This window comes from Tursiops truncatus, chromosome 5 (assembly GCF_011762595.2).
Source record: "Tursiops truncatus isolate mTurTru1 chromosome 5, mTurTru1.mat.Y, whole genome shotgun sequence".
NCBI classification, from domain to species: Eukaryota; Metazoa; Chordata; class Mammalia; order Artiodactyla; family Delphinidae; genus Tursiops; species Tursiops truncatus.
The window spans coordinates 11,839,230-11,864,403 of record NC_047038.1 but is presented as its reverse complement, the minus strand read 5'-3'; positions in this window follow the sequence as shown (position 1 = coordinate 11,864,403).

The window sequence follows — 25,174 nt, the reverse complement described above, 5'->3', positions numbered from 1 at the left end:
GCCAGACTCATCAAGAAAAAGAGGAAGAGGACTCCAATCAATAAAATTAGAAATGAAAAAGGAGAAGTTACAATAGACACCGCAGAAATACAAAGCATCCTAAGAGACTACTACAAGCAACTCTATGCCAATAAAATGGACAACCTGGAAGAAATGGACAAATTCTTAGAAAGATATAACCTTCCAAGACTGAACCAGGAAGAAATAGAAAATATGAACTGACCTATCACAAGTAATGAAATTGAAACTGTGATTAAAAATCTTCCAACAAACAAAAGTCCAGGACCAGATGGCTTCACAGGTAAATTCTATCAAACATTTAGAGGAGAGCTAACACCCATCCTTCTCAATCTCTTCCAAAAAAATTGCAGAGGAAGGAACACTCCCAAACTCATTCTATGAGGCCACCATCACCCTGATACCAAAACCAGACAGAGATACTACAAAAACGGAAAATTACAGACCAATATCACTGATGAATCTAGATGCAAAAATCTTCAACAAAATACTAGCAAACAGAATCCAACAATACAGTGAATGGATCATACACCATGATCAAGTGGGATTTATTCCGGGGATGCAAGGATTCTTCAATATATGCAAATCAATCAATGTGATACACCATATTAATATGGTGTATTAATCAATGTGATACACCATATTAACAAATTGAAGAATAAAAACCATATGATCATCTCAATAGATACAGAAAAAGCTTTTGACAAAATTCAACACCCATTTATGATAAAAACTCTCCAGAAAGTGGGCATAGAGGGAAGCTCCCTCAACATAATAAAGGCCATATATGACAAACCCACAGCAAACATCATTCTCAATGGTGAAAAACTAAAAGGATTTCCTCTAATATCAGGAACAAGACAAGGATGTCCACTCTTGCCACTATTACTCAACATAGATTTAGATTGCCTAGTCATGGCAATCAGAGAAGAAAAACAAATAAAAACAAATAAAACAAATAAAAACAAATAAAAGGAATACAAATTGGAAAAGAGGAAGTAAAGCTGTCACTGTTTGCAGATGACATGATACTATACATAGAGAATCTTAAAGATGCCACCAGAAAACTACTAGAACTAATTAGTGAATTTGGTAAAATTGCAGGATATAAAATTAATGCACAGAAATCTATTGCATTCCTGTACACTAACAGTGAAAGGTCAGAAGGAGAAATTAAGGAAACAGTCCCATTCACCACTGCAACCAAAACAATAAAATACCTAAATTAAACCTACCTAACGAGGTAAAAGACCTGTACTCAGAAAACTATAAAACACCGTTGAAAGAAATCCAAGGTGATACAAACAGATGGAGAGATATACCATGTTCTTGGATTGGAAGAATCAATATTGTGAAAATGACTATACTACCCAAAGCAATCTACAGATTCAATGCAATCCTTATCAAACTACCAATGGCATTTTTACAGAACTAGAACAAAAAAATCTTAAAATTTGTATGGAGACACAAAAGACCCCAAATAGCCAAAGCAATCTTGAGAAAGAAAAATGGAGCTGGAAGAATCAGACTCCCTGACTTCAGACTGTACTACAAAGGTACAGTAATCGAGACAATGTGGTACTGGCACAAAAACAGAAGTATAGATTAATGGAACAGGATAGAAAGCCCAAAGATAAACCCACCCATTTATGGTCAACTAATCTATGACAAAGGAGGCAAGGATACACAATGGAGAGAAGACAGTCTCTTCAATAAGTGGTGCTGGGAAAACTGGACAGCTACATGTAAAAGAATGAAATTAGAACACTCCCTAGCACCATACACAAAAATAAACTCAAAATGGATTAAAGACCTAAATATAAGACCGAACACTATAAAACTCTTAGAAGAAAACATAAGAAGAACTCTCTTTGATATAAATCACAGCAAGATCCTTTTTGACCCACCTCCTAGAGTAATGGAAATAAAACCAAAAATTAACAAATGGGACCTAATGAAACTTAAAATCTTTTGCACAGCAAAGGAAACTATAAACAAGATGAAAAGACAACCCTCAAAATGGGAGAAAATATTTGCAAACGAATCAACGGACAAAGGATTAATCTCCAAAATATATAAACAGCTCATGCAGCTCAATATTAAAACAAAAACAGGGCTTCCCTGGTGGCGCGGTGGTTGCAAAAAATGGGCCGAAGATCTAAATAGACATTTCTCCAAAGAAGATATACAGATGGCCCACAAACACATGAAAAGTTGCTCAACATCACTAATTATTAGAGAAATGCAAATCAAAACTACAATGAGGTCTCACCTCACACCAGTTAGAATGGACATCATCAGATGATCCACAAACAACAAATGCTGGAGAGGTTATGGAGAGAAGGGAACCCTCTTGAACTGTTGGTGGGAATGTAAATTGATACAGCCACTATGGAGAACAGTATGGAGGTTCCTTAAAAAACTAAAAATAGAATTACCATATGATCCAGCAATCCCACTACTGGGCATATACCCAGAAAAAAAACATAATTCAAAAAGACACATGTACCCCAGTGTTCAGGGCAGCACTATTTACAATAGCCAGGTCATGGAAGCAGCGTAAATGCCCATCAACAGATGAATGGATAAAGAAGATGTGGTGCATATATACAATGGAATATTACTCAGCCATAAAAAGTAATGAAGTTGGGTCATTTGTAGAGACGTGGGTGGACCTAGAGACTGTCCTACAGAGTGAAGTAAGTCAGAAAGAGAAAAATAATTATCGTGTATTAACCCATATGTGTGGAATCTAGAAAAATGGTACAGATGAACTGGTTTGCAAGGCAGATACAGAGACACAGATGTAGAGCACAAACGTATGGACACCAAGGGGAGAAAATGGGGGTGGTGGTGGTGGTGGGATGAATTGGGAGATTGGGATTGACATGTATACACTAATATGTATAAAATGGATAGCTAATAAGAACCTACTGTATAAAAAAAATAAATAAAATTTAAACAAGAAGACGACATATAATGTCTTATAATAGTATAATTTTTCAGGTTTTTTGTGGCATTCATGCTTTATGATTATTGGCATACTGTACTTGAACAATGATTTCTAGAGTACTATGTAACTAGTGTGATTCAGTCTCTGCATTAGATTATACGATGTTTTTAAAAATTTCTAACATTTTTTCCATGGTATATAATTTTCTCAGTCAGAAATTGCTTATATTATATTCTTTACCAGAATATAACCTCTGACTTTCATCTGGTGTCAGATGAGCTTCTCTTTTCGATGTTTTTGCATCAAGTGATGTAACAGTAATGACAAAGATCTGGAAATAGCAATAGCAATCTCTTAATAAATCTGTAGGATTTTAAATTGTAGGATAAAGCTGAATTAATGTGTTTTAAGAAAATTTATTTAGAGTTATGCATTCCATGTCAAGTAAAGTTAGTTGCAGGGATGCTAAGTTTTAGGGATGCTGTGTATTGGGTCCCAGAAAGATCCTGTAATTTTCAAAGGCTAAAATCTAAGATGCACTAATCACGTTATAATGTCCTCTGGGCAGACTTTATAGGGAGGTCACCATTAGATTGAACTATGTGTTTCACATTTTGTAAACATTTTTATTGGAGTATAGTTGATTTACAGTGTTGTGTTAGTTTCAGGTGTACAGCAAAGTGAATCAGTTATACATATACATGTATCCATTCTTTTTTAGATTCTATTTCCGTTTTATGAAAGACATCAATAAAGGAAATGTGTGTAAAGGAGGAAATGACATCAAATGAGGAACAGTTATGTTGAGGAAAAGATAAATTTGAGCTGCATAGTTGCCGTCAAGTACTTGAAGGGTGAACTTGTGCAGGAGAGATTAGGCTCAGGCTGTGTAGTGCTACAGATCAGAGCTAAGGAAAGAATGAATGTAGAATATGGCTGATTTTGGTCCTGTTTGAGAAAGTATTTTACAGCAGGTAGAGCTTTCAAAGAAAAAAATTCAGTTCACTTTGCAGGTGACAAACCCATGATCCTTGCTGGCTTTCCTGAGCTGAAAAACTATGTCAGGTAGAAAAGTTGATTCCACAATCTTCAGCACTTCTCCCGATACTGTTTCTATGATGCTATCTTTAATGGCAGCTTTGGGATGATAAAGAAATGAGAAAGTGACAGTATATGTTTCATGAAAGATGGAGGGGAGATGAAAGCTTACTTTTATATCTTATTCCTTTGCTTATAATCAACTACATTATACATTCCTGAGGCTTAAAATGATATAATAGAATCAAGCTAAATGTTTATCCCGCTGTCGTCTCTAATCATAAACTATGTAATGCTCAATGTAAAATGAAAGAACAAGTTAAGAGCGACAGAGCTTGGAATGCCCTTTGAGCTTGTAATTTCAGAAAGGAAAGGTGGGCATTAGAATAACCAAACACACGCACGCACACGCACACACACAAACCTGAAATGCCACTCTTCAATTTCCACTTCTCATTTTTTCTCCATGCTCTCTTTCCATATTCAACTTAAAACCATGTGACCAGCATCCTTTTAGATAGAAACTATGTGCAATTGTATAGATGCACTCTGAGTAGCGAAGCCAAGAGTAAAAAGAAGAGTTTTTTTTTTAATGTTGGACTCAATACACTTATGGAAGCAAACAGAGCTTACTCCTCTGGCTTGGTAATCAACAAAGAGAGAATGTGCTTGGCAAGAAGAAGGACAATTGCAATTGTATGAGCTGAGTGCTTCTCTTTCAAAGTGCAACTTACTATTTATCCTAAAGCTATATTGGAGAAACAGGCGAAGCTGGTGAATTGAACTCCTAGGCCACTAAACCTCCAAAATACTGTTTCCCAAATATTGTAATCTGGAGCTTGTCCTTTTTTTTTTTTCTTATCTAAGCCATAATTTCTTAGCATTAAAAGAAGGTAAACATAATATCTGTTGGATAGTGTTGTTGTGAGGACTGAATATGATACTATATATAAAATGTTTAACCAAGAACTTTCTACATAGTAAGCACAAAATAAGTTTTATTTTTATTATGGCTCACTAAAAATATTTTGTTGTCCTCGTGAACTAAAATGTTTAAACCCAAATGTATAACTTTACTTTTCTTCCAAATAAATTATACATTTTTGGAGATTATCCCTGCCTGATGGAGGGTATGTAGATCTAACATACTAGCTATATTATTCAGAATTGCTGTATTGTCCCTATTTGATGGTCCTGCCATGTATATCTTCATCTAAGTAACATACAGAAATATTCAAAAGTACATCCACAAAAATGTTCTATGTTATTCTGCTAATGTTTTCTCTCCAGGTTGCTATGTATTTATTGCTCAACACTTTAGGCATGGTTATAAAACTGGCTATGAATTATATCCACATTATAATTCAGTTAATTCACATTTTTTTCATCTTTTCCAAAGGGAATAGTGAGATATTTTAGAAAATGCTTTGTTCACTTATATATTGAGTCTTCATATAGTTTGCCATAGACTTTTTTTTTGATGAAACTGGGAAAATTTGTTAATTTCTGCTTGTTTCTTGTTACAGAGAGTCACAGCAGGTATTTAAAAATTGATCATTTGATCATATGGCCAGAGAACAAGGACTCTGTAGTTTCTATAAAATTATATTTATGTATTTTTCAAAACAATTTCTTAGGGGAAGAAAACCTTGTGGAATGTTATTATTAAGTGAGTTAACGTTTTTGCCTGGCCTCTTCAAACCTGCTTCGTGGGCTTGTACTTCTCTAGAGAAAATTTAGGCCAATTCCTCGTCATTCTCAAGTGCTAAATATTCCTCTTCAGTGGTAGATAAGGCATGACTTTGCCTGGAACTGCTGATGAGGGAAAGGCTTGCTTGGATTCCTTTTCTTTTCATTTTGGTGGTTTTCCTTTTCCTACCTAAGCTTGTTTAACAAGTTTTTGATCTTTTCTGGAAAGGGGCAGGGAATAGGAAGAAGACGACAAAAGAGGGTGACGGTTCCTACTTGACTCATACAGTCTAAGCTACTGATATATTCTCTGGTCCTGACAGATGATTAAAGCTGCCTTTCTTTCCTCTTTTGCTTTTGAGAGATCTTTAATCAGTATCCTCTGCAGGGTGATCGAATGTCCCAGTTTGCCCAGGACTGAAGGATGTTCCTGGGTCACAAAATTTCAGTACTGATACTGGAACACTCCCAGGCACACCAGCGAGATTGTTCACACTAGCCCTCAGAATCCTCTCCACTCAATATATACATGGAGAAAGACAAGCAGAGCCATGCAAGGGAGGTTTTCATAAGCCAATCTGAAAGTGGCACATATCACTTCTGTTAACATTTTATTATGCACCTTTTTGTAAGTAAAGCTGAAAACTATAATCTATCAGTGCCACGTAAGAATAAGGAAATAAGAATATTGGAGAACAGAAGCAGTGTCTGAAAAATCCACTCTTCTGTTCACCAAAATGGATTTCACATATTTCCACGCATAAAACACCTCCTCACGAGAGAGATCCAAAGGCCCAACTAATAGTGTATCCAGCCAAAAAAATCCAAGATTTCTGGACGATGGGCATCAGGTCCCAATATGGTCCCTTGGCAGCCTGTGAACTAAAAAGACAAGTTATCTGCTTCACTATTGGAAAAAAAATAAAATAAAATCAAGCAGTGATAGGATAACAGTAATAGAAATTTGCTTTTCATAAAAGTAAGGATGGGGCATATAACAATTATTTGTCCGTAACAATTTGGTCATTTCTTTGGGTCGGAATCATGTATGTTCCCCACACATGGAACTAAGTGGAGATTCTTGATGATATTTGGATTTATGGTGAACTGAGAGGTTGTTGATTTTTGCTTGCTTTGTTTTGTGTGTGTGTATGTATGTTTAAGGCATCATATTAGTTTGCTAGGGCTGCCGTAATAAAATGCCACACAAACCGGCTGGTTTAAACAACAGAAATTTATTGTCTCATAGTTCTGGAGGCCAGAGGTATGAGATAAAGGTGTTGGCAGAGTTGATTCCTTCTGAGAGTGGTAAGGGAGAATCTGTTCCATGCCTTTTCTCTAGCTTTTTCTGGTTTGTTGGTAGTCTTTGGTGTTCGTTGGCTGTAGATACCTACCTTCATCTTAACGTGGCTTTCTCCCTGTTATGTGTGTCTCTGTGTCCACATTTTCCCTAGGACACCAGTGTTATTGGAATAGGCACCCAGTATGACCTCATCTTAACTCCTTACCTCTGCAATGACCTTAAATGACCTGATTTCTAAATAAGGCCACGTTTTGAGGTACTAGGGATTAGGACATATGAATGTTGGGAGGACACAAGTCAACCCTTAATAGGCATGAATAGACAATAGACAAAAACTTTGTTTTAAGCATATAGTATCTTTAGAAATAAATTTCTTTGAAAAGTAGTACAGTTCTAATCTTTTTTAACTTCCAGTTAGCTCTGTGTGCCAGTAACCATACCCAAAGTGTCTTCTACGCATAATTCTCAAGGCTGATTTATGTCTTTGCTTTTTCACCTCTAGAAATCTCTTTTAACTTAATGAAGCCTACTGTGATATCTTCCAGCTTAGGTGGAGAGGCCACTCTCCATCTGATCTTTGCTGCAACACTTAGTTTTAATAAACCCTGTTGCTCAAAGGCTTTTTTAAACTCTTATTTCATGCCTTTTGGGTATAGAAACTGTCAGCTTTTCAAAACCTTCAGGGCTCCAACTTTCTCAATTCTATTTTATTTCATTTTTGTTTTCAAACCAGCCAGTTCTCTTCCTGGGTTTCTTTCTGATGATACATCGCTAAAGTCAGCTAGTCATAACCAACACACACTATAATTATTTTGATTCTTTCCAAACATTCCCCCTTGACCTGGTAGACATGTGCTCTGCCTTTCAAATTATCATCGGCTATAGTTTTTTTCAAATATTTGGCTAACAAGTCTCTCCAATGCATCAGTTTCTTTTAACCTGTCATTTCTGTCAGCATATGTTTTTGTGTGGTAGTACTGGACTATAAGCCAAAATATCTATACTGGTCAGGGTTGGCTAGATGCTGTAACAGTAATCTACTTGGCAGTAGGTCTTGCTTTGACCAACAGAATGTTGTGGAAATAACCTTGTGTGAGTGCAAATCCAGCCTTTATGAGGCCCTGAGTTTCCTTTCTCACCCTCCTGGGATTCTGAGATCACCCTGCTGTGAAGAAACCCTCTCAAGCCTACTGGGAAATGAGAGGCTGCACTGAGGGAAACTGAGGCACCCTGGCAGAGAGCAAGCACAAAGTCTTCAGACATGTAAGTGGGAACCTTGTGAAACTTCTGCCATTGCCCATGTACCAGGTGAGGGAAGCTGCATTCATTAGCCCCAGTGTGACAAGCAGAACCAACCAGTAAATCCACAGAATTTGGGAAATATCACTGCTGTGTTAAACCACTAAGTTTGAGACCGTTTTTTATGCAGTGATAGATAACTAGAATATATTCAAACCTGATAAATTGAGATTTAGTATTGTACTGTCTAGGTAACCACTAAAGAAGTGATGTATCCTTAATATAAAATGTTTAATTTACTACTGTGTGGATTATTTCCAAATTCCAGAATAAGTCACTATCAGAACACTTGGGAAATGATGGAGTTTACACGATTACCCACTAGCCTTAATTTTTCAGGGGACAAATTTTTTGTGATGAGTAACCTATGGACCTTACTGTTTTTTGACAACATCTATTTTGTATAAGTTGTAACTAATAAAAGATCATAAAAATGAGATGATAAAACTTGAAATCTCAGGAAATATAAGGAAGATATGAGTTGGAATTTCAAATTATATGCCATACCTAAGTGCTAATGGATGATGAGATAAAACAGAGAAGTTTAAAGATACTTTCTTAGACATTTTTGTAGAAAAAAACAAAAAAGACAACTTCATTTAAACTGATTATTGACTATGAAGAAAGTAGAAAATAACAACAACAAAAGAAACTTTAAAGTTGATCACCACTCGTCCTACTTCCCATTTACATTGTGTTGCCTAAAATATTATCTCATCTTGTTTAAGGGAGGGGTTGGAAATGTGACAATATTATGTGTAGTTAGCTTTTCTCTACTGGCACCTTCTTGGTGATAGAATATTCTATCTTGGTGATAGAATATTTTTTCCCCCATTGGTTTTAGTCTTTGTTTCTGACAACCTTTGAGAGGTAATAAGTCTTTAGAGCTCTGAATTTGGTAAGTTTTGTGTGATTTTTTTTTAAAAAAGTAATTACAGAAGAATATTTGAATTTGATGATTAAAGAAACAATATCGAAGAACTCTGACTTTAGTTTATTTATTGAAAATAAAAGAATTTTAACTTTGACTACTAATCAGAATTTTTTTGTTATGGAGAAAGTAAAGATGAAGTTCTTGGTTTCAAAGTATGGACACATGGTAAAGTGAATTGGAAAGTGTGTGCAACTACATATATTAAAATGTCATGCAAATGACTTGGACAAATAATTTTCTTTATTTGCTTTCTGCGTTTAGATGTAATAAAATATTGACAGCATCGATACATTAAAAATGGAAACATATTTACTTTAATACACTTCCAAAATAGTTGAAATAACTGTTAATGGAGTCAACTCATTCGAATTTGAGGAAACAATAGAATCTTAGGTTTGGGAATGTAGTTTAAATCATGTCCTCAAATTCTTATATTTTAAGTGTAGAATCTGAGGACCAGTTGAAGAGATTATGTCACCTATCCTAGCTAGATCACAAAGCGTTTCTTTAGTGTCCACCAAATATGTAGTTTCATTTTCAGGAATAGCTGGAGGCAGAAGAAGCAATGTACTAGAAGTTCATAAAACAACACATAGATCAAGCTTCCATGTGACAGATTTCCTAACAGCTGTGATATTTGTTAAGGAAATTCTGCTGGGAGCAGATGCTGAATTCAAAATAAGTAACACATCCCGTTCAAAGAACAATCTAAATATGAATAATTTGCTCAGGAGAATAGGACCTAGAAGAGAAATTCACTCTTGCCTGCAATTCTCAACAGTACATTGATGCATATTCCATTCATGAGGGAAATTTGATTTACTGACTTATGTACCTTGATATTATGTTATTCTTTTAGCAGATAACACTCATTCCCAAGATAATTCTAAAATAAAAATCATTAAGAACCTGTTAATTAATTACTCTTGAAATTAAAGAGCTTCATTATCCCTAATTTATGTTCATTTAACCTAAGTTCTGATTTTTTTATAGATATGCTGAAAATTAAAACTTAGTGTAGATTTTTCAACGCTTGATTACGTTAAACTCAAAGCTCACTCAATTTGTGATGTTTTGTTTAAATGGCGAATCTTGACTTGATTTGAATAAATAACCTCATTCCTTATTAGAGCCTATTTTGTTTTCTTCTACCTTTTATTTTATCAGTTTGGTATGTCCTTCTTTTTATTGTCTATTTTGAGAATCTATAGGAATTGTTCAATCTGGCATTTAGAAGTAATCCGTAAACATTGTCTCTCTCAAAGATCCCCATCCAAATGTGTGTGTCTTACCTTTCAGGCATGCTGCTTGTATTTTCCCTTTGAAGCCATCTCTTATTTTTATTTTTTTAATAGCAGAGAAAATATATTTTTCATTTCTGTCTCTTGCTGTTATCTGAAATATATTCATTTTTTAGCAAGTGTTTACCGGGCAATCAATGTCTTGCCATAGGTGTATATATGAACTATATATTAATTCATACGGTTGCCTATTTATTTATTTGGGTTGAGATTAAAAAGAATTAATTCATTCTTAATTAAATTAAAAGAATTAATTTCATTCTTCCACATGAAAGAATGAATGTGGAAGAATGAAATAAAGGAATACAGATATATGTTATAATACCTAATGTGATCTGGCCTTAGGTTGGTTCTCAAGAATCATTTTCTACCACTCTTTTTTGCTTATATGAGACACACTGACCTTGTTTCTTGATTTCTCCAAGCATCAAATTCATCTGCTCAGAGAGGCCTCCTATGAGGACTTTAGAACAGCATTCACCTCCATCCTTCTCTATTTCCTTATCCTTTTCTTCAGAGTATGTATCACTGACTTGATTATACATTTATGTATTTATTTCTCCATTTTTGCTAAAATGTAAGTTTCACAAAAGAGAAAATTTCCCTGTTGTGTTTATTTCTGTATAATCAAAAACTTGAATAATGACTGGCATAGAAAACAAAAACATTTGATAAATCATTGTGGAATGAATGAAAGAAAGAAGGGGGTTTCCTATCCTAGTCAGTGGGTCAGGCAACACCTCACACTCATGCTAAGGTAAGGAAAATAAGGAGTTAGCCCAATGATAAGGCAAACGACAAAGAGAAGGTGTAAAGAGTAGAGGCAGCAAAACTATTTCTTAGCTTTTGCTCAAAAAATTGATCTTAACTAAATATTTCTATTTTATCAGTCCTAGAAATGTATGTAAATTAAAGTCAGGGACGAGAAAAGAGTATGTCTTTCCATGATAGTATTTGAATTAAAAATTTTAATAATATAATTTAAATATATAATTTAATAATATATATAATAATTTTAATAAGTATTACCTATTCCTATATGAATTCTCTCAAGAGAAGATTATCACAACACTTTAATGAAATACATATAGCCGTATTAAACATTTTTAGGCTTATCAGTAACATGGAGCTATCTTATGCAAAGTATGATTTGAAAATTCATGAGGTGACATAGGTCCATAATTGCTTATCCTCAACTGCAAAATTCAAAAAGGTATGTACATCTAGAGTTTATTGTTTTTGCTTGTTTATTTGTTTAGGTGACACCAAAACTCATTTGGAGGACCTGACATGTACAGATAAGAGAATACTGTGTGAGTAATCATGCTTTTTACTTTAGAAATGCTGTGTTCAATTATCTGGAGCTCTGGGAGGAGGGGTGCTACACGGGGCATGGTTAAAAGTAGACATTAAGAGGAATGGCTAGTAAATGTATAAAATATGTAATTGCACTAATAAACTAAAATAAGATACTATATTTTACTATTAATATATCAAATTAATATAGATTATTTTAAATATAGGCAGTAGGCAAGCTCAAATTTGTACTGAAGACGTGAAGAGTGTTGTATTTTTGGAAAACGTTTTGGGAATGTATATATATATCAAAAGCCTTAAAAATGTTCATCCATTTTTATTTGAAGCAGTAACACACTTCCAAAATGAACTAAAATAGGCATCAACAACTCAGGTGAAGACATATACAAAGAAAGATTCTTCAATATTATATATAACAAAAAAAATGCATAAGATAAAGGGCGTGTTAAATGTGCCATAGTGTAATCATGTGATCAATCATAAGCCATGTTTAAAATGATTACAAATAATTTTAATAACATTGACATTTTATACTAATTAAAAAATGCAAGCTATAGAACTTCATATAGAGAAATAATTTTAAAATATTTGGTTGAAACATAAAACTACCATTTTTATATGTTGAAAATCATTTTATATTGGCAACTTTATATAGTTCACTTTATAGATAAGAAAAGATTGCAAGGAAATATACCCAAAATGCTATTAGTGGTTATCTCCATAGGTAGAATCAGAGTATTTTCATTTATTCATTGTATTTTCGGTAGTTTTAGGTTTATGAAATGAGTATACTATTACTATTTCAAGCCAAATATTATATTAAAAAATTTTTTTAAAAAGGTATGATTGTCATATTTAGCTATACTTAATAAGCGAGGTTGGCTTTTAGCAAGTAGCTTATTTCCTCTAAAATACTTTCCAAATAATTAAAATAAATAATCAGTAGACAAAAGATTTTTTTTTGTTTTATAACTTCATGAGTTTCTTGAAGACAATAGTGAGACAGATTTAATTAAATTTCATTTTATTCATCTTTCATACCAAAGAGAGTCAGTATTTTATATATAAAACATATATATATAATGTATGTATATATACATACATACATGATGATTTTAAGAAAAAATACATAAAAATTGACTTATTAGTTACTATTTAGATTAATACCTAAGAGTTTTTAGTTACTGTTATATAAGCATATAATTTTTAACTGAAAGGGAACTTAGACATAATGTCGAACAGCCTTTTAATATACCTACAATAAATTATTTATATGCAGTGATTAATTATTAATAATAATTTATATGTATATAATAATTCCTTCCATACATCATTATCCAGTACCTATTCTGTGTCAGGGATTGTCTAAGAACTAAAGATTCAAAGGTTAACAGGACAGGTTCTTACATTCCTTGAACTGAAGTACAGAGGAGGAGACCAATAGAAACCATCAAATAGACAATTAATAAAAAAATTATGAGTATATAGTGAGAGTTATAAAGAAAACAAAGAAGGAATTGAGATAGAAAACAATAGTTGTTACCTTAGCTAGGGTGTGAACAAAGCACTTCTTTTGAGGAGATGACATTTAAGAGAGTTAATTTGAGACACAGAATCAAGAAACAATATTTCAATGTGGACTGTTACTTAGCAGCAAAATCAGGTTTGCAATCCTATTTTCTTGATTTAAATTAATCTTTTAAAATAAATTTATGTATTTTTATTCTGTGTTACTGAAACTCAGAATGGGTAGTAGAAGAGTGTAATATCTGATGTTCTCTAAGGCTGTTATAAGTTCAGCTGAAGCCAATACAAAAGTATAAAGATTCAGGGAAAGAAAATTTGACTGCTTCTAGTTAACCTCTCTTGTGAGTGAATGGAGAACTTAAATCTGTAGAGTGCTATTTGCAGTGCAATTGCTAAGGTGTTTCAGACTCATGGCTAAAAGAGTTTGATAACTTCTTTGATGAAATGAAAATTCCTTTGGTAATTTTATTCTGTTTTCAATCTTTCAATTTAGGCTACTTTTTTTTTTTTTTGATTTCAAATAATGTTACCAGGCCCTTAATTTCAGAAATTCTCTTGATATAAAGTTCAAAAAGCTAAACATTTTGTTCCATAATCTCGCAACTAGAAATGTATGACTTTCATTTGGATTTCTATGGACATTTTCTTTTTCCTTTTTTTTTTTTTTAACTATAGAGCAACAAAGAAATTGTGAAAGGAAAGATTATGAAAGGAATATTTCTATTGTCATGTATTTCCCTTTATTGCTCTTCTTTAACAATACCTCTTCCTGCACTCCTTTTGCCTTTTCTTTCTTTATACCAATTATATTAGAGGCAATTCAGTAGGATGACTTTACACTAGACAGGTTAGGTGAAAAACTTTTTATGCTCCTGCTAAAGTAGCTGTGCACCCTGTATGGTTTATATTTTTACCATAAATTCTCAAGGATGATGTTCCATAATGCCCATCACAACCATTAACACACTAGGTGTAGAACAATTGAGAGAGAAAAATCAGAAAGTTAACAGAAGATTGGATGAAGTACAAAAGTTTCATTTCCTCATATCAGAAAGAAATAGTACCCTCAGGAAATTTAAAGCCATACACCAAGGCAGAGTTGTCTACATTTGTTGCACATCTTCTTGTTTTCTCAGAGGGCAGATCAGTTATTTTAATTTTGTCAAAGGAGAAGAGAAATGCAGACTGGAGAATAAGTTTTGGAATATGAATAACAGTACCAAAATAAAGTCATACATATTTAAGATGACATATTAGAAATGCTTGCAATATATTATACATTGTATATAACATTACTTCAAGACAGATTTCTTTTTCCTCATGAGTCCTACTCTCCCAGAGTGGGATTATTGCCTCATTAAATTATTTGCAGTTTGTCAAATCCCACATAGAATGTCATCATAACCCAAAGTAGTATCTCAGTGCTGGGGAGAAGTGAAGGGTAACATTACTATGATTCATTCGTAGAAGTAGGTACTGCACTGAGATGTATCATGCATACATCTATTAGAGAGGTAGAATTGCTCCAGAATAAAGAACCTTTTGAAGAGGAGTGTAATGTCGTGCAGACCAATCTTTATAGCTTGGTGTCTAGAGTTAAAACTTGGCTGACGTTTCCATTAGCAGCTTTGTTTTTCTGGAACTTATAAGTCAGCTCTAACCAATAAACTCAGCAGAAAAATCTGTATCTAGGAGACTTTAGAAATGGTAACAATTTAAATACATTCAGATAAATTGGATTTAAACACAGTTGCCCAAATGGAAATGAATCCGTATTTTAATTGTTTGCTTATGAGAGTAGGTCAAACCAAAAATGGCAGTTTTGGTTTTAAAACTGAACAGACTGTAGACTCTAACTCCCTTATAATGGCTTTCTAGTTAGTTTACTGGCAGACCAGGAAACAGAGTAAAGGATGTAGCTAAGCATGGATTGACACAGCTTCCTGAAATCTCTTGATGGCAGTCCAGTGAAGTTTGGTGGTCATTGCAAAGTAAGCAGGGTGAAACACCTTCCAGGTCAGAGGATTTCAGGGCCCAATAGGCAGGAGGAGAAAGGAAACTGGTTGGCTCAGTTTCTGATATAAAAGGCCATACTTTAGGAGTATTACACTTTCTTTGGCATCAGCCTTCCCACTGTAGGGTTTTTGCAAAAACAAATTCTGCTTATTATCCTGAATCTTACATTTGCAAGAACATGAATTCCGTTTATAAATAAGGTTTAGCATTGTAGGACATTAAATATTCAGACTGTAATAGAAAAAATAATAGCCCCTCCAAAAATGTTCACCCTCTAATCCCTGGATCCTGTGAATATGTTATAATACATGACAAAAGGAACTTTGCATATGTAATTAATGTTACAGGCCTAAAAATAAGGATTTATCATTGGTTATATGAGTGGGTTCATTCTAATCAGATAAGCCCATAAAAGCAGATAAAAATCTACGGTTGGAGTCAGAAGAGATACAAGAGAAAACTTAAGCAGGAGAGAAGAGACAGGGGTGAGATCAGAGAGATTAGAAGTATGAGAAGGACTTGAACCCACGTTAGCTTTGAACATGGAGAAAGGGAGCCATGAGCCAAGAATTGAGGGTGGCGTCTAGAAGCTGAGGACAACTCCTGGCCAACATGCAGCAAGGAAAGAGACACTTGGGTCCTACACGCATATGGAATTGAACTCTGTCAACAACTTAAATAGGCTTGGAAATGGATTCTCCTAGAGAGCCTCCAGATAAGAGCCCAAGCTCGTCAGTATCTTGATTTTAGGTCCATGGGACCATACGCGTTATACCTAGAGATGCCTGCTGGACTTCCAGCCTACAGAACTGTGAGGTAATAAGTGCATATTGTTTAAGCTGACAAATTTAACTTCTTATGGCAACAAAAAAAAAATTAGTACAGATTTATATATGAGAGCATGGAGTCCACCAATGTTGTATCTTATGAGTCCCTTCAAGCGTGGCAACATTCTCAGTGCATTAAGGAAGAAGGAGGAAGAAGAGTGTGGAATCCTCCTGTTTTTAGTTGTTCACCTTCTTATTTGTAATTCCTTCATCTTCTATAACCACTTTATATTCTTACCAACTTGAAGGATTCAATTCTTCAATTTCACCTCTTGTCCAAAAACAACCTTCTTCATAACCATTAGTGAGCAAGTAGAGTTTTCCTAGCATTTTGCAGGGGGAACGCACTACTACGCGCATCTGAGTAATCAGTTTCTCTCTGCACGTGCTGCTTGTCTCCAGCCATACTGCCAACCCCTACTCTCCTTCTTTGAGCTTCAGCATACATCACTCATCCTCTCTGCTTCCAGAACTTCCTGCTCCTATACCTTTGCACACATCTCTCCACCTCTTCTTCTTTCTAACTTAGATCTATTCATCTGTTTCACTGTTTATTTTTAGAATAGCATATTGTGAGGGATACCGAAGGACTAGACCCTGAGGAACTGAGAATTTTCTTCTGTGGCCCTCGTATGTCCTTGCCTCCACAGCTCGTTTTCCCCACCCTCTCTTAAACATGACTTTAACACCTAACTATTCCTCTCCACCTTGATAAAACTGAGATTGTCCCCCAGTTGGCTGTTAATTCACAAGCACATTTCCTTTACTCCCAAATCTTGCTTCACCCTCTGCTGGTAAAACCCTGTAAACCATTCTGTCCTCCTTCCCCAAGTTAGACGTACTCGTTTGGAGAGTTACCATGGCTGACGTTCGTTTCCTCGGTGTACTTGTTCTTCATACGTGGGTACTACATAGCAGGTCCCACAGACCTCGCATGACTTAATGCCTTAGGTAAGTTGTGGACTGGAAGTGAAATGTTTAAGGAACAGGCATGAGGCAAGGCACTGTGTGGTAGTGTCTGTGTGAAGTTCTTCAGGACCCATACAGATTGCACTGCCTGTGGTGGTGGATATAGAATGTGGCCATGGACCTTGAAGACAGGGAGGCCAAGGGAAGTGGACATGCTGTTTCTATGTTGGCCACAGGTTCATACTGAGGGTAATATCTTAGTGAAGTTTGGTCTCTGTGTATGTTCCAGAGAGCAGGATTTCTATGCTGTAACTACTTTCTTTATCTGGCCATTTCGTGTATAATTCTGAATTTTTTTAACTTCTTATAAGAAACCTATGGGAAATAACAAGCTCTCTACTTAACAAATTGACTTTGAATATAGCTTAGGTCAGATCTATATAACATTTCAGCACAGCCATCAGAACAATTTTAATGATGTGGGATGCTTGTTGCATAATTGAATTAATTATGACAATTAATATTGAGAATCCATGGACCAAATTGAGATGGTGTGTAATAGTCTCTTCTGATTTAGTGGCCAGATACAGATCTGCCATTTATCATCATAATTTCCTTATTGTGTCCTCTACCTCTCGACTCTGTCCTACTGCATATGACTTGATAATTCCATTGCCTATTGCAAGTTATGTATGTATAAACATAGAACTTATCATTCAAACTGGGAATTTTTTTGAGAATAAAAAGAGGTATTCATTATAATTAGGCTGAGCCATAAATCAGGATGATACCAGGCACACCACAATGTATGGGCACCTGACTGCTTATACATCCATTTAAGAATCATGATCAGAACTCTCTTTTGATTACTTTAATAGGCAGAAACTCCAAGGTTGATTTTAACAACTGAAAATGCAATGCCACTAATTTACATTAAAATAGATTGCTTGCTAACATAGGATAAGTGGCATAAAGACAAATGAATATGCGGGTATGATGGCAAAGGCTCACCTTGCAGTCAAAACATTATTGAAGGCTAGAGTAACATGTTGTTAGTGGTAGTTCAAGCAAGAAACTGGGGTTGAGTGACAGTCTTTACCGGGCAGTGCTGTTTCCCTTAACTTAATGAAACATAAAACTTGGACTATAAGTATAGCAATAAACAGGTCTGGCAAACGTTGTATATTTCCAAAAGCGGAAGACATATATGGATGACAGTTGAGCATATTCTGACCATCACAAACATCAAAGCAATTGAGCGTATCTGATCATCACAAATGTCACATAAGCAACATTTTAAGTAATGTGAGAAAAATACAATCTTGACATTAATAATAGACTTAAGATAAAGGCAGGTGGCACCCACACTATTGTTTGCTCATCAAATCATAGCTGGGACATTTTTTCATAAAAATAGTAACACAGACATGATAGAGGACCTCGACCTTCCCTCTTGCCTTCTACCTTTGCCCTCCTTTATTACTATACAAAAATCAGTTGCATTTCTATACACTACCAATGAACTTTTGGAAAAAGAAATTAAGAAAAGTGTCCCATTTGAAATATCATCAAAAAGACTAAAATGCTTAGGAATAAATTTTACCAAGGAAGTATAAGATCTGTACACTGATACTATATATATGTATATAAGTATATATGTACACACAGACATATATAATGAAATGCTATTCAGCCTTGAAAAAGAAGGAAACCCTACAATTTGCAAAACCATGGATGAAGCTGGAGGGCATTATGCTAAGTGAAATAAGCCAGACAGAGAATAACAAACACTGCATGGTATCAGTTACATGTGGAATCTGAAAATAAACATCAAATAGAATGGTGGTTACCAGGGGTTGAGGGGTATGGGAAATAGGGAGAGTTTAAAAAAACGTTACTAACTTTTAGCTCTAAAATTAATAAAGTCTCAAGATTTAGTATATAATGTGTTGACTGTAGCTGATATTACTGTATTGCACAATTTGAATTTGCTAAGAGATGAAAATTTAAGTGTTCTTACCAAAAAAAAAAAAAAAGAGTTAAATACATAAGGTGATGAATGTGTTAATTAATTAACTCAATGGTGGAAATCCTTTTACAATTTATACTTATATCAAATCATCACTTTGTACACATTAAACATAATTTTATTTGTCAATTATAGCTTAATAAAGATGAACAAATATTATTGAAATGTTGTTAGGTTAGAAATAATCTCTTAATAGCCATTTATAGCAAAATTTCTCCTATTGTGATCCTGTCATATGATGAACTCAAGTCATATTTTCAATAACTTCTAATGTTTATTTCCTTTGAGAATTTTAACACAAACTTTTTGGGTATGTATTAAGCATTTACATGTCTATAATCTGGAGGAGGATGATTCCGTTCAGGAAGTTGTTCTCATTTGCTATGTGCATTTCAAAGTGAGACTCATACTCCCAGTTATATTCATTCTCAGGAAATGGTTTATGAATAAACATTGCTTAAGAGGCAGACAAAGATAGGTGACAGTACAAGACCTGATTCTGTAAAGTTCTTTTATATCTTCTCTTGTTTACAAGAAATTGGAGCTCTATAATGTTAAAAATTATACAGTGTATTTTTCTCAGGGGACACATGGATTAGAGTTCATTTACTCTGATTTTCAATTCTGGGATAAATGTTGCCTCTTATTTTCAGGCTAGCTGCGTGAAATGGTGGTTCATTTTTCATGGACATTTTACTTAGTAGAATTAAATACAGTAGATGAAACACATTTACCAAGAATACAGGATTATTCCACTGTAGATTCCATGCACATGGCTTCAATTAGTCCTCACCTCAGTACAAAACACCTTTGGAAACTTAATTTGACTGTGTCCACTATTCCTATTATATTCAATTAAGGGCTTAAAAATATGAATATTTGAAATTCTGTTTTGTTCTCTAGTATGTACCAATGTAACTCTGAAACTGAAATTTCTATCCCTTTGTGCATACTGGTTATCTCACCCAGAATGCCTGTTTCCCCCATCCCTCCCTTTTTTTTTTTTTTTTACTCCTTGAAGCCTTTGTAAGCCATGTCCATGGCTTAAAAATCATATGATTTAATATCTTTTTTGCCTGTTTAATGGCATTTCTTATGCTTCTAAGTTAACTCCAGGATTTAGTGTTCTCCTTATATTTATATTGATATTTCTACTTAATTTCAAGTCTGTTTGTTTGCTAGCTCCTGTAACTTTTATTTCAGTTTATTCTCCCATAACGATATCTGGCTTGTGCATGCGAACCCTCAGTAAATATTTGTTGATTAATTGATTTTCGTCACTTTTTTTGATTAAAAAAAATAGGGATTTGAATATAAGAAATTCATCAAGTTCAGAATGTGTAAAAAAGGTTGGTTGATTGGGGAATTTACCACAGTCCAGGCTCAAGACTTCAGCTTGCCTGGGTAGAAACTCAATCTTGTCTAGGTCTGAGATTTAACTAGAATCCAGTTGATTCACTTTGACTAAACTGAGAAGAGGCAGGGATATATGAACTAGAATTCAAATTACAATTTGTACTGAGAAATAAATGTGTTAGATGGATCAGACATCTGACTCTATTTCTTGTGGTGTCTTCTCCTCTAGAGAGTGTTCAGTGCACAATGCCATAGTGTCCTTTTTATGTGCTTCAGTTGCTGAATGAGCTTCCGTATTACTGACACTGTCTGTCTTTGGCTAAGCCAATATTTTATTTCCTTAGTTCTAAGCTACTAGGATTATAAGAGGCACCAAAGCTTTAGTAGTATCTTCATGGGGAAAATAAATAAAGAAGAAAAGGAAAAGGAAGAGAGACATGAAATATATGTTCTAATTTAAAAACACATCTAGATTGTAATAAAATTAAAACATTGGAGAAAAATGTTCTGTTTCAGTCTAAGGCAAACATTGATCATTAATCAGGTTTCTCTAAATTCTTGTTGCTCTGGTAATAATACTTTTTTTTTTTTTTTTAATAACAGAAGCTGCAGGTGTCCCATGGTTTAACTCACATAAGAAAATAGTATTTTCTTTAAGCTTTTTGGGGCATGTGATTGTTGAGCCCCATTTTTTTACCTAACATTAGCTGGTAATGGCCACAAATATAAGTGTACATAGTTTTAAATGATAAATTATTATTATCCATTGTTTCCTGTAGTCCTTCTGCTATACTGAAGTTTCATAATTTTGGAATAAAACATTTTATATTCTCCATATCATGAAAGAGGTTTCATATTGACAGTATGCATTTTTGGATTTGCACAGCAGTCCTTCACATTTAGCCAGTATGTTGTTAAGATTCTGTAAGTCTCCCTTCACTTAACAAGAGAAGGGTATTACTTTACATCAGAATCTAGTTTACCGTATTTACCTTAATAAGTATTTTAAAAAAATATTTCCTTAAAATTCAATAGAGATTTTTTACTTACAACTACTACATTCTGGGTCAAAGAGAGCACTGAGTTTAGAATTAATTTATTTCAATTTAAATACTATCTCTCCAATAACAATACTGTTATATAAAGCCTAAGGAAATGACCATCCGGCTCTGATTGCCAAACATAAGAAAAAAATACTCCACTTTGAATTATATTGTAAAAAACTATGTTAAATAACATTAAAAACATTAATTTTAATGCTTTATATAATAATGTCAGAAAATAATATACTAGTTTTCAATAAAATTAAAGAACTGGATTAATTGCAGAGAGTTTGACTCTACCATTCTGTATGTTCCTCTTGACAACTGTCATTTGCCATTAGATAATTTATTTACTTTTCCACTTCCTTGCACTTTCGGCATTCACGCTTTTGTGGAAGAAAAGGAATTTCTAGAGTCAGTCAGTTTTTTTAGTAGATTTTCGAAATTATAAAAAAAACAAAACAAAAACAGCAACAAAAAATCTTGCTCTTTCAATGTTAAGGAACACGAGTACACTGATCTGTTATTTATCCAGTCAGGGAGCTTTTAGTCTTCCCATTCCAAATTATGTTATCTACTCTCTATGCTTTTTTCTGTCTTTAAGAAGGATAGGCTGTATATACTTAGTAAGAAGGTTTGATATATATTGCAAATTTACTAACACTTCTACTTTTGTGTGATTTTTTTGCTTTCTTTTAAATATCATAAAATAATGTGAAAATCTCAAAAAATTTTCAACTGTTACATAATAAAACTATGTTTCTCCATCTATATTTCATACTGGTTAAGTAAGTAAAATAGATTTTTTTTTCAAAGAAAAAGACATGGATGTAGATGCTGTTTCTGGGACTTTCTAGCTGTTTAAATACAGTAAAATCATGTAACCTTCTTGAGAATGTATAAATTTGGAATAATAATTTACACTCACATTCATAGATAATTGTTGGAATAATTTGTGAAATCTAAAGGTATACACATATTCAAGGTAAATTTTTTGGTTGTAGTTTTATCTTTTCAGTAGAGTTGATGTCATTTCTTGTTCTATTAGGAACATTTTCCATCTATATATTTATTTCTCACATGTAAGATTTTTGCAATGCCATGTTACTAAAGCTTGTTTCCTGAGAGTGCAAAGAAAGTCTGGTTTTTGATTTTACCAAGTGTGCTCTGAGGATCAATCTAGATTTAAGGCCGTGCTGCAAGAGATAAACAAATGTCCTTTTATCAATGGCTTTATTAACAAAACTGTCCTACAGGTTTGTCTCTAAAACATTTGAATCCCTCTTTAATCAGCAAAACAAAATATCAATAGTTTCGTCATCCGTCATAGGATTCAGTGTTGGATTGACTTTGAATCATCACTTGCCAAGGGCTTAACAGGGTCACCTGATATTTTGCTCCACCACACATGTTAACTACACATTTATTTAGGCTTTCTGTTGACTGCAAACAGTGAGTAATGTGAAGGAACCATTTTATTTCAGTTCTATGAGAAGTGCTTTCTTCATCACTACTCTGTAATACATATGCAAGTCAGATTAACACCTAAGTCACTCCTGAGAAGAAGAAAGTAGGAAAGAGAGGTAATCTGCGCTCTGCAATTGTCTAATGGACTTCCAAAATGTTCCTTTGAGTTAGGTGTTGGTATGCCCATTTTATAAATGAGATACTAAAAAAACTTACACACAGTATATGGGCTCTCATGGGCAGAATGGCCCCAAAGAGGTCCATGCCCTCATCCTCGGAACCTGAATATGTTATATTACATGGTAAAAGGGACTTTGCAGACGTAATTAAGGTCACAGACCTTAAAATATGGAGATTATCCTGAATTATCCCGGTGGGCACAATCTAATCATATGAATCCTTAAAAGCAAAAAAAAAGTTCTTTAGCTGAAGGCAGGAGAGATGAAACAGAAAGAGAAGTCAGGTTTGAAGAATGTATCACTCTGTCATGGCCCTCATTCTAGCCCTTATTAATGGCATTTAGTGTATTCTTTACTGAAATTATTAGTTTCCATAATTTTATCTTTATGTTGAAAATGATTTCATGGAAAAGGGAACACCTTATTCAAAACTTCATGATCTATAGCATTAGCTAAATTTTCAGATTCAATACATGCAAATATTTGTTTAAAAAATGTTCTACACGCACTTTTGCAAAGAGTCTGCAAAACAAATGTCCATTTGAACATCCTAACCATATTTTGCAATACCTTATTTTAAAATATCACTATCAGTTATATATGTGTGTATATATATATATTATAGAGAGAGAGAGAGAGCGAGCACACTCACATGGGCATAAGTGTGAAGCTTCTGGATCAGAGAAAACAGTTCATTACTCATACAGTAGCATTTTGTGTCAGGTCCCCATATTCCGAATCCCCACAAGGTGACTGACTTAGGATCATATTTCATCTGCATATGTAGTTGGTTTACATTACAGGAGAGCAGCCCCCAAACTATGAGACTATGAGCTTATATAGGTGATGCTGGCACACCTGCCCCTTCCCTCCCCCACCTCTCCAGAGAAGGACTTAATTCCTCTTTAATGTAAACAGACTCTCCAAGGATGGAGGGGAAAGTTTTTATCTTTATTTATGGAAGCAAATGTCTCTGGGTAGACATCTTTAAACCTCTGTCTTCCCAGACCTTTGCTATTCAAACATTTCCCTTGATTAGAAGTCTTGGACCATGCAAATCATGAAATATTCATAGAAAAATTCTCTTTCAACACACAGTCATCCTGAAAATTAATAAACATTCCCAATTATTGCTTGCAAAACTAATCAGATCACCTTATCTATTTTACATGTCTCCAAATTGTTTTTCTAGTTCAAATATTCTTCCAGATCTCTATGTTTAAGTTTAATATTTGCTCTAGATTTTTAGCATACTAATTTTATACACTACAACCCCACTCTAATGTGATAACTTATATACAAAAATTAATCACATGAAATATGGCTTTGCATTACTGTTGGGTTTAGGAAAAGATTTCAAACCTCAGTTGCTGGGAGTTCTGAGGGCCCGCTTGCATTTTTCAAAACCACCTTAGGTCCACCTACACTTTGGTCCTTTCTGGAAATGGAATCTACTCCAAGTTAAATATTGGCATGGATGATTATGGGTCCTCTGACTGGTCAGAAAGTCTAGGAGGTGATTCGAGAAATCTCCCAGGTGGTGCATAACTGTTTTATTGTCACTATCTGACTCTATAGGGCTAAGACTAAACTGGGTTAATGACAAGTAGAATTATCTCCGTAATTTCTGAGACAATAGTTTTTTTGTCCCTGAAAAATATCTCCCTCCCATTCCCAGAACTCTCAAATTTAAAAGAAAGTAAGAACTTCAACCTACCTGTATCAATCAGGGTAGCCAGAGAAACATAAATTATATTTCCAATAACTATACTATTTATTTGGTCAAAACTTTATACTTTTTTAAACATGATTTTTCTTTCATTAAGAAATAATATAAAGATGGAAAGGTCAGACTTTTTAGAGTCACTCAAAAGGTTTGAACATGAAAACCTCCTATCAGAGATGACACAATATTTTTCTAGCATCAATTATTTCATATGATTTGCATATTTGAAATACAAGACAGATC